This window comes from Vicugna pacos, chromosome 19, assembly GCF_048564905.1.
Source record: "Vicugna pacos chromosome 19, VicPac4, whole genome shotgun sequence".
In the NCBI taxonomy this organism is placed as follows: domain Eukaryota; kingdom Metazoa; phylum Chordata; class Mammalia; order Artiodactyla; family Camelidae; genus Vicugna; species Vicugna pacos.
In genome coordinates, this window is record NC_133005.1 from 19445769 (window position 1) to 19464836 (window position 19068).

Here is a 19068-nt window from a genome sequence, read left to right on the forward strand (position 1 = left end):
AACATGGATGCTCCTGGAGAATGTCATTCTAAGTGAAGTAGGCCAGGAGAGGGAGGAATGCCGTGTGAGATCACTCGTATATGGAATCTAAAGAAAAAACATAAATACAAAACAGAAACAGACTCATAGATGTAGAATACAAACTTGTGGTTGCCAAGGGAGCAGGGGGTGGGAAGGGACAGACTGGGATTTTAAAATGTAGAATAGATAAACAAGATTATACTGTATAGCACAGGGAGATATATACAAGGTCTTGTGGTAGCTCACAGTGAAAAAAAAATGTGACAATGAATATATGTATGTTCATGTATAACTGAAAATTGTGCTCTACACTGGAATTTGACACAAGACTGTAAAATGACTATTACTCAATTAAAAAATGTTTAAAAAATCAATTTAATAAACTGTTAAATAAAATTTTAAAAAGGGAAGGAACAAAGAAAAGAAGGAAGGGAAGAAGGAAGGGGAGGATGGAGGGAAGGGAAAAGAAGGAAAGAAAAAGATTAGATTGAAAATGTAAAACTACAATTTAAGAAATATGGAAGAGTTCCAGCATGCCAACATTCATCTGGTAGGAATTCAAGAAAGAGAATGGGGAACAGAAGACATAATCAAAGAAATAATAAGAGAAAAAATTCCTGAACTAAAGGGCTTGAGTCATCAGGCTGAAATGGGTCATCAAAGAATAATCAGAAATAATTTTAAGTCACAGGTAGAGGTACAGACTGGTAAAATATTTATATTAAAAGATAAACTGAAAATCACAAAAGTAAAAAAGTATCCTAGAAACAAAAGAACGGTTATTGAGCTGGCAACTGATTTCTCATCAACAGAGAGGGCTAGCAGACAATGGAGCATTGTGTTTAGATTTCTGAAGCAAAATTATTTAGAACTGAGAATTCTACGCCCAGCCAAGTCTTTGTTCATGTGTGAGGACAAAATTAAGGCTTTATCTGGGTAAGGGATCAAAATAGTCAATATTCATATATCCTCTCTGAAAAATTATTCAAGGAAATATTCCAGTGAAATGAAAAAAATAAATCCAAGAAAGAGAAAGACATGGGACACCTGGAACAGTAGTGAGAAAGACATACAACAAAACCAGGAAATTTACAATTGAATCTCAGTAACTGCTGGTAAAGAACACTTAACACAGTATTGATGATAAAATGTCTTATATAGCAAGAACATAATATAAGATATAAAAATCTAAGATTTATTGCCAAAAAACCAAAAGGGAGGAAGGGATTGAGGATAAATTTGCTAAAGACTTTGTTCAGGTTACAGGTTATAAATATTGATGAATGCTTGATCTTACAGTCATCAGTATGAATGTAAAACTAACAAACAGAAAAATAAAAACAAGATGTTGCTTCAATTATCTATTACTACTTTAGCATCTGTGACATAAAACAACCATAATCATTCCTTTTTTCTCTTTCACGGTTTAGGGAATGACTGAGCACAACTAGGCATGAAGGCTCTCACCTGCACGTGTCAGCTGGTGCTGAGTCTGGAGCTGGAGACTCAGATCTCAGCTCGAGCTGTTACCCAGAACACCTGCTGTTGCCAGCACATGGCCTCACCATGCGGTCTGAGCCTCCTCCTGGCATGATGTCTGGGCTCCAATGGTGAGCATCCTGAGAGAGAGAGAGAGAGAAATTGAGAGTGAGAGAGAGAGGCAGGCAGAAGTTATAATGGCTGTATCACTCCTCCACATTCACATTTGCTAGAAGTACATCATTACGGGCAAGGTCAAATTCAAGAGAAGAGGTTTAGACTCCACTTCTTACTGCAAAAGTGTCAAAGAACTTGACAGATTTCTGAGTTGTTTCCAATGTATTATTTCAAAAAAATAACTAGTGGTTTAAGAAAGAAGCAAAAAAACAAATGTTGTAGTCCTGTTGAAAGTCAGAGGAAGGGGTAAAATAGGGGTGGGGAGTTAAGAGATATAAACTATTATGTATAAAATAAGCTACAAGAATACATTGTACCACACAGAGAATATGCCAATATTTTATAATAACTATAAATGGAATATAACCTTTAAAAATGGTGAATCGCTGTGTACACCTGTAACATATAATATTGTAATCAACTATTCTTCAATAAAATAAGTCAGGGGGAAAATGTATCAATAAAGATTAAAAAACTACTGAACACAAAATGATATGGCTGTTTTAACATTTAAAAAATTACAATGAATGTGAATGGCTAATTTCTGCTGTTAAAAACAGAAAACCTCCGAATTAGATTTAAAATTAACAAAACCAGGGGACAGCTACCGTAAGTCGTTTTAAGAAACATACCTAACTTAAGAAAGGAAATTTGAAAATAAAACGATGAACAAAAATACATCAAGCAAATTAAATATCACACAAAACAGAAATAATGGCAAAAAAATATTAACTGGGAATGATATAAGCTAATAAAATGCGATATATTCTAATAAAATTATCAAGAAGATAAAATACTCCTAATTTTACTTAAGGACATCGTTTTGAAACATATGAAACGGAAGTGTTGGAAAGGTGAAGAACAACTGGAAAAACAGAGTCAAAGACTTTAACATCATCAGAGATGAATAAATCAAGCACACAATAAATGACTTAATTATCCAGGCCACGCAGCAGTCGTCACGGGCACTCGGGAGGCAGCAGATGCGGTGACGCAGGCGGAGCTGAGCCACCTGTCTGCCCAGGACCAGGAGGGCCAAGCCACCACCATTCCCATCGTGCTGACGCATTAGGAGCGGGCCACTCAGCAGCACCACCTCCCCGCTGGGGCCCTAGCCCCTGCCAACATCCTCAACCATCCGACCATTGAGAGCAACTGCCCCAACGAGCTAGCCGGGGCCGACCCCAGCACCGTGGGCCTGCTGCCCTCCGCGGCCACTGAGAGCCTGGCTCCGTCCAGCACATTTGTAGCCCCCCAGCCGGTGGTGGTCGCCAGCCCTGCGAAGCTGCTGGCCGCGCCTCCCCTGACTGAAGTAGCCAATGGCATCGAGCCCCTGTGTGTAAAGCCAGACCTACCGCCCCCGCCCAGCAAAGCTCCCGTGAAAAAGGAGAACCAGTGGTTTGATGTGGGGGTCATTAAGGGCACCAATGTCATGTTGACACACTATTTTCTGCCACCAGAAGATGCCGTCCAGTCTGACAATGTCTCGGGCATCGTCCCCGACTATACAACCTGCTGAAGAAGCAGGAGCCGCAGCTGGGCACTGCCCATTAGTCCCATGTAGCCGGGATCAACGCCTGTGGCTGGGGGCCCTTCAGTGAGGTCTCAGCCTTTAAGGCGTGTCTGCCTGGCCTGCAAGAGGGCCCACTGTGCCATTTAAATCGGCAAAAGTCCAGATGGTGCTCCCCTCACCCGGAAGCCGCCCTCTTGACCTCCGGCAAGGCCATGGAGTACCCGGTGCGCCCGGCCATCCAGGGCTCGCCCCGGCCCCGCTGGCCTCCGTGAGGGCGCGACCCCACCTGCCTCGGGCAGGCCTCCAGCCTCGCCCACGCCCACATCCACGACACCACCGAGCCCGCCATCACCTTCCGCATCGCCGCCGCGTGGAACCAGGAGGGCCACGGCCCGGCCACCCAAGTCAGGTGGTGGCCAGAAACCAGTCAGGGCAGCTCTGGCGCTAGGCCGGCCAGCAAGTGGCCCATGGCCTCTCCGGAAAGGAAACCCGCTCCAGAGAAATCGAAGGCAGCGGGTCGGCGAGAGCTCCAGACCCCTCCTGCTTCAGGAGCGCCACCGTCAGGGCCTGCCCGTCCCCGACGCCCGGCGCTCGCACTGCCCGCTCAGGGCCACTGGCTGCCGTGCTCGCTCCCTTTCTCTCTGTTTTAAAATCATCTCAGGAAAGCACGTTTTACCGTGACTGCTGGGCGGCAGCGGAAGGCGGACACGGAAGAGCGGAGAGCGAGTGAGGGCGCGGCCCCCCCAAGCCAGCCGTGGGCGCCAGCCCCGCGACCTTCCTCCCCTCTCGGGCCGCGCGGCCAGGCCTTCCGCCGCCGGGAGCTGAGCGAGAGGGACCGGAGGCCCCTCGAGGGAGGGACGGACAAACTCAGAGCCAAGACGACGGAAAGCGCGCGCCCCGAAGCCTGCACGCCTCTTGCTGCTTGTGGCCTTGCTGGAGGGCGCTGCTGAGGCCTGGGGGGGCGGGCGTGGGGGCCCAGGAGAGGCGCCCCCAGGCCCCAACCCCTGCCCCGGCTCCAGGAGCCCTTGCGGGGCCCCCGGACTGGGTGTTCGTCTGCTTCTACTTTATTTTGTTACTTTAGCATTTCCCGCCCTTCGGCTTAGCCAACCCCGGCCCTGCCCTGCAGGCCCACGGGAAGCTGACACGTTTTCTCAGAGGCCTTCGGACTGCCCCCTCTTCTCCCCGCCCCCTTCTTTCCCATTTAAAAAAGAGAAGGAAGAAAGAGGGAGAAAAAGGAAGAAGGAAAGAAGGAAGGAAGGAAGGAAGGGAGGGAGGGAGGAAGGGACGGAGGGAGGAAGGGAGGAAAGGGCGGGCTGGAGAAGGAACCCCGTAGGGGCCTGAGCAGTGTTCTGTGACAACCTCCCGCCTCCCATTTGGGGCGCAGAGAAGCCCCCACCCAGCCTGGCCTCGGCCTCTCCGGGGTCGGTGCTCGAAGCCACATCACCAACTGCTGCATTTGTTGTTTTGTTTTGTTTTTTAAGTTGAAATTTATGTAGTTAATATTTTTATTGTAATTATAGCCTTAGTGTGGGGGGGTTGTCTCTTTTTTGTTGTTATTGTTAGCTACAGAATGTGTATCTTTTTTTTTTTTTTTCAAACGTTTTTCTTCCTTGGCCAAGCCTAGGCAGGGATCTTTCTGGAGGAAAAGCCGGGGGCAGCCAGGGCAGGAGAGGCCTGGAGTCTCCCCTGTGGGCCTGGTGTTTGCTACCCAGCCGGATTTCCTATTGCTGACCCCTGCCCTCTGTCCCTTCGCATGTCCCCAGGCCTCTGGGACAAAGGAGGGTGAGCTGTCAAGCCTTACTCCCCCAGGCGACTGCTCCACACCTAGAGGCTTGATCTTGAGAGTCTGCTGGAGCCAGTTGTTCGGTCTCTCAGGAGGATGTCCCGGAGGCGGGGCCGCTGCCTGCTACCCAGTCCTGGGTTCACAGCACTCTTCATGACCCCCAGGCTCGCCTGGCATGCCCAGCTTAAAGCATCTGACATCTACAACCGCCACTTCCTGCAGCCACCCCTCTTCCTTGGCAAAGCTGTAAGGAAAAGGGTGCATGAAGGAGGGGAGCTCAGCCTCAGAGTCAGCCTGGGAGGGCAAGCTGTGTGGTGTCACCGATATGACTTTGCAGTGCAGTCCCCAACCGGGGCCCATCCTCCTACGGCCAGACTTGGGGGTGCTTGGGGCTCTGCTTCAAGTGGCTAGTGAGACAGCTTTCTGCCCCATCCCCAGGCTTTAGGTAAGGAGCGATGCTTGCAAACAGGTCACACACAGGAAGGATTTAAAACAAGCAGCCAATCTTTTCAGACGCCTTTCTCTCTCTGCCCTGGAGATACAGCTGTGGCTGGTGGGACTCCGGCCTCTGCAAACCCCACCCCTAGCCCATGGGCCTGTGGTTTGTTGTTATTATAGTATATTTCGCTGTCACCTTGGAGCCCACTCGCCTGGCCCCATTGTTCCCCCCCCCCGCCCTCTTCCCAAGCGCCCTTTGATTTCTCTTGTTCCTGAAGACTACACCCGTTCATCTATTGTAGAGTAACCCCGGCGACTCGATATTACCATAGTACCATGTTGTTTTGTGCTATTTTGAACAGTGAAAAGACATTTTTTGAAATAAAAAATAAATAAATAAAAAATGACTTAATCAGCAAGCCTGACTTGATATGAATACACGTACTCAAAAAGATACACATTCTTTTCCGAAACCCATGAAACACTGTTAAATTGGCCTGAAGGACTCCAATAAATTTTCAGTTAAATCCAGAAAGCAAAACTCATCTATGCGATAGTACATAAATGCAGTACAAGAAAACTGGAAATAAGCTGCAAAAGCCACCCAACTGAGAATTTAAAACATTCCTCGATACCACCCTTAAATTAAAAGGCAGATCAAAGTCTGTATATATTATTTTCAGTGAGTAAAAACACAGCAATTCCTCAGGAATGCTGTAAATCAATATTTATAGCCTCATACTTAACCATGCATCAGAATTAGCTAGGGAGCTTGTTAAAATACAGGTTTCTGGGCCCCCGTCCCAGAGTCTCTGATCAAAAGTGCTGGAGTGAGGCCTGAGACTTTGCATTTGGAGCAAGTTCTCAGGTGACACTGGGGCTGCTGGTCCTGGGACCACACTTTGAGAACCACTGTTTTACAGTTTCACTTAAACATCCTCTGCAGAGGAGGCCTTCTCTGATTCCCCTAGCTCACCACATTTCACCCGTTTCACATTTTAGCATCTGATTACAAGTTTTTTCTATTTTGTTTAATGGTTTACCATCATTTTTCCTCTAAGAGCATAACAGATGATAATGATACTAATATGGTAATGATAGTGAACTAGCAAAATTGTGTAAATCTAGAGAAGGTGCCAAATACAGCATGATACATTTGTACGGAATCAAAGGCCAGGAATGTCAACAAGTCAGTAAGTGTTTCCATGTCCACAACCAGAATTTCCCCTGATGATCCCATGGTTCTCAAACTTGTCTGCACATTGGCATCACCTGGAGTGTTTAGATAAGGACTAATGCCTAGATCCCAACCCAGAGACTGTGATTTAATTGGTCTGGAGTGTGGCCTAAGCAGCCAGGGGTTTTAAGAGCTTCCAGTGGTACCTATATGCAGCCAAGATTGAGAACCACTGAATCTATAACAAGGAAATCAAGTCATAGAGGACTGCATCCTTCTCTTACGTTTAAAGGACAATCAAGCTATACATAATTTTGGATACCAATTCCAGCTTTCTCATGGATTCAATGGGAGTTTTGTCTGCTGAGGAAAAGCAGATACAGCCCTCCAGCCCCTTCCAGCCACAGTTTCCACAGAATAGACATTGCTTTATGGTTCGTTACCGCCCCACCCCCAACATATTTCACAGCAATTGTAACAACGGTATGAATTACAAGTGATACGCTTTGAATGTTATTATCCGTTTCCCCATATCTTGACATTTGAGATGTAACCGAGAACTTTGCGTACCCTTGGACTGGTTGAAGGCGGAGATTCTGATTAATGTCCTTTCAACTCCCATAAGAAACACATGGCTTGTATTAGAGACAAGATGAATGAATTGATACATTGGGAACGGCCCTCACATTAGAAGAACATGACTGACTAAAGCCAGGAATGTCCTAATGATTAAATCTATCCATGGATGTGAATCAACTTATCTCCTTCGGGGAGAAGCTCTTTCAAATGGCAAAGCAAAAATCTTCTCCGTCACTGAACAGAAATCATTATTCATTCAAGTAACTGTGAACATTAGAAATGTAATGAGCCTCTAGTGCAAAAATAAATTTACCCTATTCTCTGCTCCGATCACTTAAATTCCCTATCCTTCAAATATTTAGCTTAAAAATACAAAAATCCATTGCCAAAATTTGTATTTTTACTAATGTTAAACTTGCCAGATGAAATCCAGGACACTCAGTTAAACTGGAATTTCAAATAAAAAACAAATAATTTTTTTTCAGTGTAAAAATGTCCTAACATTGCACACACTTATCCTAAAAAATGTATTTGTTGTTAATCTGGAATTCTAATTTAACTGGATGTCCTGTATTTTCATTTGCTAAATCTGGCAACATCAACTACTGTGGACTTCACAGGCAAGAGTCACATTCTTCAGTTTTAGGGGATTTTGGTGGCTATTTGGTCAGAAGACACAGTCTTATCACTAAATCAATGCATTAAATTTCCCTGTTGTTAAAAAAAAAAATCTCTTCATAGATAGACAGTACCAATAACTTAACCTCAGTCTGACATGAATGAAAACCATTTCTAAGTGGTTATAGTTTCTAAAACAGAACTCTATCTACAATAAATGTAATTATTTCACTAAAATTGTTTGCATGTGTTTCTTTTCTGCACTGGGCCATGTTCCTGTACCATCTTAGTTGCCTTCATCTGTTACTTTGCAGACCTTTCTTTGCCCATGTCTTTGATTTAAATTTATCATGACACATTTTTAAACAATAGCAGGAAACCTCACTTATGACTTTAATTATAAAATGGTGTTATAAAATTATATCCACATTTTATTTTTGGCAGACACAGCCCTCACTGAACTTGAATATCTCAAGTTGGCCTCTGCAGTTCTCTTTGGTTGATTTCAGTGCTTACTGTATGTAATTGATATAAAAACACAGGTTTAAGAAGTAGTTATTGGAACTTGTTAAAAGAAGTAGCCACATTCATAAATACTTTCATTTTGCTGTATAACATGCCAAGAGAATTAAATACACACTTTGGGGAATATGGGAGAAATTCCGACTTTTTAAAGAAAAACTGATGTATTCTGTTCTTATGTTAATTGTTTGACTATAAGGCCTACAGCTTTGTTTCTCTTCAAATCCCAACTGTGTCTAATAAGAAAAAAAAAATAAAGTGAACTAGACAAACATGCATCTCTATAAATATCTGTTGGCACTAAAATAATTCCATTGTCCTTTCACAGTGAAAAGAAATAAAAAATGTGTCCGTCCTAGAAAATAACACAATAAAATCATAAAAAGCCATCTTTGGAAACCTCAAGTTTAATGCTGACTGAGATAATCTCAATAAATTTTAAAAGTAGGAACTTTAAAAATCAAAACTGCACTCACTGGGCCATGTTCTTTTCCATTAATGCAGGCAAGTTTCCATACTCCTTTGGCTTGAAGGCAAATGTAGTTTATAGCATAAAAGGCCTGCTTTTTGTTTGCATTTCTCATTGACATACTACCAAAAAATAGATTCCACTTAGCACAGAACAAACAAGTAGAAGGAAAAAAAGAAAGAGAGAATTCAATAAACTGTATTTCTAGTACTAATAAAGTGGGGAGGGGGAATTCATAGCCCTCCACCTTTTATTTTTAAATACCTATTTTTTGACAAATATATGACAATAATGCAAATGTGGAGGAACCTGAAAAATGTGTCTCAGAAAAAAGAACCTGTGACAAGCAATAGCATAAATTAGGATGATATGAACTATGAAGTTTCTTCAAGATATGGCCCCAACTTTCAAGTTGTTCACTATCTACCTTAAGCAATACACGCAGGAAATTATTAATAAAGTGCTAAATGGTGTGTTACAAGTGCTAAGAACAATAAAGACCAGAAAGGAGAGAAAGTGGTATAACTCAGAAGGGTCTTGAGGCTTAAATAATATTTAGAGAAACATAGATTAGATAAGACAGCACACGTGGGGCCTGGCTGCTGGGAATAAGATAATACATCACCTGGTGATCGCCACAATAGCAAAAGTCAAAAAAGTGAAAGCTAGGACTAACAATGGTGTTGGTCATATACAGCACAGTCAGAGCATCTTCAAAGAAAGAACTATTTCAAGGAAGAAGAATATAAACCAGCAAACTCAAGGGAATCACATTAACTACAGACATTCAGAAATGGAGTAACATTTCATCTACAAAACAGAAACAGACTCGCAGACATAGTAAACCATCTTATGGTTACCGGGGGAAAAGGGGTGGGAAGGGATAAATTTGGGAGTTTGAGATTTACAAATGTTATCCACTATATATAAAAGTATATTTAAAAAACAAATTTCTTCTGTATAGCACAGGAAACTATATTCAATATCTTGTAACAACCTTTAATGAAAAAGAATATAAAAACAAATATACATATGTATATGCATGACTGGGACATTATGCTGTAATACCAGAAACTGACACACTGTAACTGACTATACGTCAATCAAAAAAAAAAAAAAAGGAAAGAAAGAAATGGAGTGACATAAAAAAAAAAAGACAATTTTTTCTTGGAACCACCAATGACACTGCCCCCTAAAAGACTCTGAAGATGCACTTCCTTTGCTTCTCTTCCTCTATTCCCGCCTTACAACCTCTTACACCTCTGATCAGCAATGCCATCTACAAGACAAATCCACAGTAAACATCGGCATTGCAGTTAATGCTAAATAGCATCCCTAATAAATGTTTATACTTACACAGAAAACAGTAGCTGTCATTCCAAAAATACAATCACTGTGTACTAGGCATTGTGCAAAGTGTTTGATCAGCACTATGTCATCAGCCAAATCCTGTTTAATCGTAATGCATATGGTTCTGTTTACTTCATCTTAAAACTAAGGAAACCATGGGCAGAGATAGGGCATAACTTGTCTAAGGTCACACAATTAATAAGAGGTAAACTGAGGTTGAAATCCATGTCAGCCCAGCTCCCACGCTCACATTCTTCCCACTACATCCATGTTACAGAAATTGCCTGGAGAGCTTTTATTTCCCAAACTTTTTATTATGAAAGTCTTAAGACACTAGGAAAGTTGAAAGAATTTGACACACATCCATATACCTACCCCCTAGATTCTACAATTAACATTTGGCTATGCTTGCTTTGTCACACATGTGTCCACCCATCCATTCCTCTATCCACCCATCCATCTTGTTTTTGATGCTCTTAAAAATCAATTACAGACATCAATGCATTTTACCCTCAGACATTTCATCAGGCATACCATTAATTGGAGTTCAACATTGTCTTCAGTCATTTTCCTTTTGAGATAAACTTAAATGCAATTAAATGCACACATTTTAAGTGTACAAGTCAATGAGTTTTGACAAATGCACACATCTGGACAAGCCAAGCCCCTATCAAAATATAAAACATTACCGTCACCCAAAATATTCCTTCTCAGTCAATGCCCACCCCACCCCACCCCACAGGCAACCATTGTTCTTATTTTTTTCCATAGATTATTTTGCTTGCCCTTGGAATGTGTTTTTAATGGATAGCTCTGGGCTCCACCCCAATGTACTGAAAGAGAACTTTTATGTGTGAAGTTTAGAAATCTGTGTATTTCACAAGCTCATCTGAAGCTTGAGAGCCACTGTGCTATTCCAGCCTACCTCACTCTGTGAGACGTGATATCATCTTGTATTATTTATGATCTTTCTATTTTATGTTCTTTCTATGTTCACCTAAGGGAAACTTTAATTCCAAATAGTTCTTCCCTGATTTCTTCTTATTCTCAATGATTATGCTCACAACAAATCACACCTGTTCAAGGTAAGAAACAATCTGATTTACAGAAGTACTGCAGAAAGCAAGGTGGAGACCTTAATTGCGGGAATGAGCCACTGTTACTGGGAGATTCCAGGAGTATTCATGAATTAAATGTGGTATTTTCAACAGTTTGCATAGGCAGCTTATTATTAATTTTGTAATATTAATTTATATTCATCTTGAATTTGTATAGGTCTCAGGTCTAGCTGCAACGTTAAGTTTGATGCAGGCCCTTTGGCAACTAAGTAGTTATTGAACTAGTTCTGAAAAGTTTTATTTTGATAAAAACATTGCGTTTCAATTACACTTTCACAAATTAAATCAATTTGATATCCATTCGCTACAATTTACCTTTTGGCTACTAATTTTGATAAGTAAACTTTTCTATTTTAGAAGAAAAATAACTTTTGAAAATGAATAAAATTGTAATTTTGGAATTTTTTTTACATTTACTTTAATTTACATTTTGGTAAAGATATTAAAATTTTGCACACTAATCATAATTTCTTTTTTTAATCTTTTAGATAATACTAATTCTGTCAACTCAATATCAATTTCGTGAAAATCTTGATTACAAATCGTGATTTTTTTCTGAAAAATGAAGAAAATTTTACATAAGTAATTTAATAATTATGCAGATCTTTATTACTTATCCAAGCATTGCTGATCTGTCAACAGAATACTGAACCATGGAAGATAATAAGTAAATTTGTCACCTTTGGTATTTTGTAGACTTTCAGTCATGTTAGTTAAAATAGGAGAATAGAATACATTTTAATTTTGTGTGTTATCTTAATTTATTGTTTCCAGTTCTAGCAACTGAACAAAATGCAGACTACACTGATGCAGATACTTTTCCTCCTACAGATACAAAAACATGTGGATAAAATACAAAAAGAGAGGGGGGGGAAGAAATCTGCAGGTGCATGAGGTAAAGAGGAGTAAGTACACGTGCTGACACCAGGCCTGTATCAGAATCCTTTACACACCCTCGCAGCTGGAAGGGAGGATCTTATCATTCATGAGAAGACAAAGTTATGACCTTGGGCACAGTTGAGGTAAGGTACTTATGAATTATCTGAGTAAAAGGAGACAGTGAAAAGGCTGTTCCTTTTGTGAAAGGGGAACTATTAAAAAAAATCAGCTTTTTGACCTAATGAAGGGTCAAGGAAACTTGTCTTTTCCCAATTTTGAATGAAATAAAGTAGAATTTTCCCATAAGAAATTAAAATGTCAAGCTTGAGACATCTTAGAGTTTATACTATTCAAGTGATGCTAGAATTCCAACCTGACTGGATGCTAGAATTCCAATCTAAAAATCCAAAGGATGTTAGGCAGAGGCAAAGCAAAGCTCCTGTGTAGGCTGCACACAACACCCACAAACATGCATGCCCAAAACTTTTAAACCTTGATGAAAACAAATTCACATCCAAAAATTGCTCAGCACACCAAGAAACAATCTGTTAGTACAGAAAGTCAGCAGATATGATGAACTGGAATATGTGTCATAGCAAGAATTTGAGATAACAGAATTAGCTGAGAAAGATTAGAAAATAAGTATGTTTCTAACAGAGAGCTCAGAGAAGAAATGGAAACTGTAATGAAAGAACAGAAAACTCTGGGGGACAACAGCTCAGAGATCTGGAGAAAGAACCAATGATATTTAAATTAAAACTCAACAGATGGGCTAAAATACAGTGTAGTTAAACTGAAAAAGGAAAAAAAGAATTACTATCATAGAAGAGAGACAACAGAGGATTATCCAAAAGTTTAAAAAAAAAAAAAGTGTGGAAAGATGGAGCAAAATGAGAAGATACAACTTACATAAAACTGGAGTTCCAGAAGGTTCCAGAAAGAGAGAACAGAGGTGCTGTTTGAAAGGATAACAGCTGAGAATCTTCTAGAACTGATGAAAAACATAAATCCTGAGAATAAAGAATCACAAAAACTTGTAAGCATAAAAAATTTAAAAATTCACACTAGGTATATTGTTAAAATATATTAAGTACAAAAAATAAAAATAAATCCATACCTAGATACATTTTAATAAATCTGGAAATCAAAAAAGACAGAGAAATTCTTAGAAGGAAAAAAATGGGGAGAAAGTAACTACATGGAACAATTAGAAGGCTTTTCCACAGTAACAACAGGTGTCAGGAGACAATGAAAAATATCTTCTTTGTGTAGAAAGAGCTAACCATGGCGTTAAAACTCTATAACCAGGCAATCGAGATGAAAAATAAAAGTGAAACAAATACATTTTTAGGTATTTAAAGCCTAAGAGAATGTGTTATTCAAGATTTGCACTGAAAAAGAGCCACTTAAGCCTGGCCTTCAGTAACAGGTTAATTGAACCCAGAAGGAAAACGTGAGATGCAAGAAGAAATTGTGAGCAAAGAATCTGTTAAATAAAGAGTGACAATAATAACCATAATAATGACTAATTGGGGCACTTAAAAAAGTGTAAAGCTAAACATAAGACAAAGGAATCCTGAAAAGTCAGAGAGGGTATAATCAAGAGTTAATAAAAAGAGTTAATCATTCTAAGGGGCTTGTATTGATCAGGATAAAGACAGAAATGCTGATTATGCTTAGACTTGGTTAAATCAAGTATGCAAGTTTGAATTTAAGTGTAATCCCTAAAACCATGGAAATGGAATCTATAATTTCCAAACTATTGGAGAAGAAAAAGCAGAGAAGGAAAACTCAATAAAAATACATACTACAAAAAAAAGAGAAAAGTAAAGAAAAACAATAATACACAAAAATAACCATAATATACAAACACATAAAGTAAGCCGACAGACATAAATTCCAGTGTAACAATATTCACAATAAATATGAATAAGTTAAACTTGCCAGTTAAAAAATAAAGATTCTCAGGTTTTTAGTCAGATTTTTAATCCAGCTATATATGCTGTTCGCCAGAGACAGGATGACATAGATGACATGGAAATTATGAAAAAGAGGGATAGAAACGGTAAGTCAGGACGTCCAGTTAAATATTAGAACTTCAAATCAATTATTTATCTTTACGCTCTTTGAAAGCTCCCAAAAGGAATAAAGGAATAAATCCACACAGGCAACAGAGGGGATGAGGAATGTCAAGAAAGTATAGGAAGAAGGAAATCAGACGGGAAGTGGTAACTGATTCAGCAGAGCAGGGAAGGCTGACACCCAGGAGCCAGTCTGCAGGAGATAAGAAGCCACGTTAAATGTCTGACTCACACAGCAGAAGCCCAGAAGGGCCCCAGATGGAGGCATCCGAAAGCCCAATGAGGGGCAGCATGGAAAAGAGGAAGCCTAGCTGAAATCCACAGGAAACTGGTGCCCTCCTCCAAACACGCAGCCTCTCCACTCCAGCAGGAGACAAATGTACTCCCTGGAAGGGTTGTACCAGAGAGCCTTGGAGCTGGGAGAAGAGTCACAAGGAAGGGAAGCCAAAATCAGGCACAAAAAGCAAAGAAAAAGAACATTATAGGAGAGTCTCCCTTATGAACGTCAACACAAAGACCCTAAACACAAAAGTCCAGATTGAACCTAATAAGGTACAAAAAAAACAGAATAATTCATGACCAAACTGGACATGAAAGAATGGCTTCACCTTTTAAAAACGGTGGGCTGTAACTCACTACAGTAACAGGGTAAGAAGAAAACCCCATAGAATCATCACAATAGGTCCTAGTAAATGTCTTTTCAGAATGTAATGCCTGTTGATGATTTTTACAAAAAGTTTTAAAATCTCTCAAATAAAAAGGAATTGAACAGAACCAACCAACCCAATAATGGGAATCTCCCCCAAAATTCGTAACAAAGATCATACTTAAAGGTGGAATGTTGGGGAACATTTCCTCTCACACCAGAACCAACACAAGCAGGCAATTACCACTGTTTGGTCTATCTTGTGCAGAAAGAGGAATTTAAAGTATATGGATGCAACAAACTGCACGCTGCATGCAGAGACTCTGAAGATTACAAAGAGAGAAAGATAGCTGTCCTAGCAAACTGCAGGACAACAGTACGGCCGACCCTCGAACGATGCGGGATGAGGGATGCCAACAGATACACACATGTGTAACAGAGAGTTGGCGCACGTATTGGTGGATTCAACCAACCGCAGATCGTGTAGTACTGTAGTTTTTATATTGAAAAACATTCACCTATAAGTGGACCCATACAGTTTAAACCCATGTTGTGTGAGTTTTTTGTTGCTGTGAACAGCTTAAACCAAAGCCATTACTTTAAACATTTTCTGAGGGTCATGACTCTAGAAGCAGCGTAGAGGCTCAGATCTCCCTAGAGATTGTCATGCAGGTGTCTGCCAAGGCTGTGCTCCTCTGAGATTTGACTGAGACTGGAGGGTCCATTTCCAAGATGGCTCGTTCAAAAGGCAGAGGGCCTCAGTTCCTCTCCACGTGGACCTTCTAGAGCTGCCTGCCTGTTCCCGATCCAAAATCAAACCAAAGCGAGTTACCATTTCACATTCATCAACTTGATAAAAAATGTAAGCCTAGCATTCCAAATTTTGGAGAGGATGTAGAGAAACAGAAATTCTCGTACACTACTCCTAAAAATATCAAGTTGGTAGAAGCGTTTTTGGAAACTGATTTAACAAGATCAAGTACAGCAGGGACTCTTTCCTGCCCTCCTCTGCAGGCCCTGCATCGTGGAGTCAGGGAGATAGAAGCATCCAGAGGCTTCCCAGGTTTCTGGAAGGTAGGGAAGAGCGGAGGAAGGACAGTGAGCTCAGTAAAGAACAGGTGGAGTTTCAGATACCAGAAGCGTCAGTTGAGGATGCCAACGGGCAGGTAGCTGTGTTTCTGGAACTAAGGGAAGATGTCTATCCCACAGATAAGGACTGCGGAGTCTTTAGTGAACAGGCTGAAGGAAGAGTGAAATGGAGGCCCATGAGCCGTGAATGCCTCAGAATGGTTTGCTTCACACGTGCAACACTTTTAGCTAGGCAGGTGTTAAGCCAAGTCACTATTCAAGCAGCCCCACCCCCACCTCTGCTTCAAACAATCTGGCTTCACATGTCTGCAACTGGATTGGAAGCTCTGTGATGAGGGATATAAGGAACCACAGGTCTGTGCTCAAATTTGAACATCTTAATCTTTTAATACTTCCATGACCTGAGAAAATAGATGATCATTTACATTAATTATCTTTTATGCTTATTCAAAAATTCAGTCATTGGGTTCAATATAGACTACATTTCTTTTTAAGTGAGTTTTATGGCTGTGTGCAAACAGCCTGTGTTATAATGTCTGCATATTACAGGACAAATACGGGGTTAAATCAGTAACTGACAAAGAATAGAAAGCTAGGTCTTCTTTGATGTCATGTCTACTAAAGTTTTGATACACAACAAAGAAAGGAGTAGTGGAAGAAGAACTTGATTTACATTCAGAATTAAGACTTAATGAATAGGGGGGAGGGTATAATGATAGAGCATCTGCCTGGCATGCAGGATGTCCTGGGTTCAATCCCTGGTACTTCCACTGGGGGAAAAAAAAAAAAGACTTCATGAATGGGATTTAACCACTCTCAGGGACTATATCTAAAAAGATCATACAGAAATTGATTTTAAAAATATATATCCTAGAGATAATTATTAAATTTTCAAGGCCAATGTGAGTTTTTTGCAGATTCTAGAATTGTAGAGACAGCATTTGAAGGTAATAAAATGATGTGATTTAATAATATTAGAATTGATTTTATTCACAGAGACATTGGGATTAATAGTGCACTGCACATTGCTCCTATCTTTTTCCTGGTTTCTAAACCTTGGAAGTGACCCTCCCCTTTGGACCACCTATGTCACTTTTCCCCTTTAGCATCAACTGAAAATGAAAGTAAAACCCCAACCACCTAAACAAGAGAAGATTCAGGATTTCATTCAACAGGAGCAGCGTCAGTCTTGGGTAAGGTCCCAGTTCCTTGGCTGGCTGTTCAGAATTTCCCAGTTCTCCAGTTTCTGCCCCTGGTACACAAACATCCCTAGTGTGGGTTTTCTACATGTGGGGATCAGCAAGCAAAAGGATTCAAACACTGCCATTCACCTGGTAAGTGACAAATGCAGCTCATCCCTGACCTGGAAAATCCCAGTCTGTTTCTAGAGTGAGGCAATTACATGGATTCTAAAGAACTGAGGGCTGATGCTTACCAACACTCCTGGCCCTCAGCCACCAGCAAGTCTGAGCATACAATACAGTTAATGGTGGAGGTCGCTGTCAACCAGCTGGGAAGATGTCAGACCAGCTAATCTTCTACGGACTTCAGGTGGCCTCAGAGAGGGGCAAACTGGACTGCCTGGCTGTCTTACATCTGTGCCCCATACAGTCCTAGGACCACACTAGGAAACGGTTAGAAAATGAAAATCATTTGCCAATAAGGGGGACCTATCCAAACTGTAAATCCTTGTTCTCTAAACAGAAACAAGATTCCATAATCTCCAAAGCTGGCAGCCAGGGCTGGTTCCCAGGCTACCAGAGGCTCCCAGTGCCAAGGACAGTGTGTCCTGGTACTCAGGGCATTTAGAAAGCATACCATGCAGGATGCGGACGTATGTACTTCAGACATGGTCTCCATTCTTACTGAATCTTTGTCACCTACGCGTAAGTTTTACATCATAAGGTAAGTTAACATCTGCTTTGCGAAGGGAAATCCCATGGAAGAGTGGTTCTCAAACTTGAAGGCGCGTTGGAACCACCTGGGGAAATTTAAAAATACTGATGCCTGGGTCCCACCCTCAGAGACTATTCTGATGGAATTGTCATGAGTTGTGGCCTGGACACTAGGAATTTTAAAAGTTCTTCTCATGATTCAAACCTGACGAAAGTTTGAGAACCACTAACGCTGAAGAACTATTTGGAAGATTCCCTTGGCCATCCATTGGGTGTCTTCCCTTTGAGGGTCCCCATTCACTACAGAAACAGTAAAATGGATCTGGACCCAAACTGGTTTTGCTTTCTAGACTTCTGTTTGGCTTTAAGTCTAATTTGATTTCAAAGTCTCAAGCAACTACACGTTCACAATCCCTTTTCATCACTCTTGAAATCCATAAAGCTCAGAGAACAAACGTTTTGTTATAATCCATTTAATCACAAAATCCAAGCTCAACTGATGTGGGATTATTAACAGTCTTTATTCAGCTCACTTAGTGTGAACAGTCATATGCTTCTCTACATATATAGTCATGGAATGGATTATTATATATTGCTATTTTGGTATTAAGAACTATGCAATATATTTACCATAACATCTTTCTAAAATCCAAGGGTTTCAGGTAACAGAGGCATTATGCTAGGTGCAAACTAAACAACAAAAAATCTATATGTGGTCCCAAGCCTCAAATTACTCACATAAACACAGATCATATTGCAATGGAGAAATCTTGTCTAGGTATATAAAGTTTTCTGGGATGCAAAAGGGTGGAGCGATTATTTCTTAAGTGAGATAAAGGAGAAAGCCACAGAAGAAGTGGCATTTGAGCCAGATCTTGGTGAATGAGCAGGGTTGCCAGGTTGAGAGCCTCCAGTCAGGAAGTGTTAGGAGACACCAATGAGTGGAATGTATGGGGAAGGGTAATAGAGATGAACTTGGAAAAAGGGAAGCCCCAGGTTCTTAAGGGTTTTGTAAGTCAAAGATTTTGGATTATAACCCAGTGGTTCTAAAACTTTAATGTGCATAAGAATCACTGGGAGATCTTGTTAAAATTCAGATTCAGGAGGTCTGGGATGTGGCTGGAGAGCTTGCATTTCTAACAAGCTCCCAAAGGATGCTGGTCTCAGCAGAAGACTTGAGTAGCAAGGTTCTGGAATGAAACAACCCAACACAGTAGCCACTAGTCACATTTGT

At 40.9% G+C, this 19068-nt stretch overlaps 1 long non-coding RNA gene across 7 annotated transcripts in view; it reads right to left on the reverse strand.

Annotated features, from left to right (window-relative positions):
• LOC140687393 (uncharacterized) overlaps nucleotides 1-19068 on the reverse strand; it is a 365887-nt gene that overhangs the window by 299788 nt on the left and 47031 nt on the right. For all 7 annotated transcript variants that reach the window (XR_012061653.1, XR_012061648.1, XR_012061649.1 and 4 more), the window contains exon 2: nucleotides 1489-1640. This is a non-coding gene — a long non-coding RNA (uncharacterized lncRNA). The remainder of the gene's footprint in view (nucleotides 1-1488; nucleotides 1641-19068) is intronic.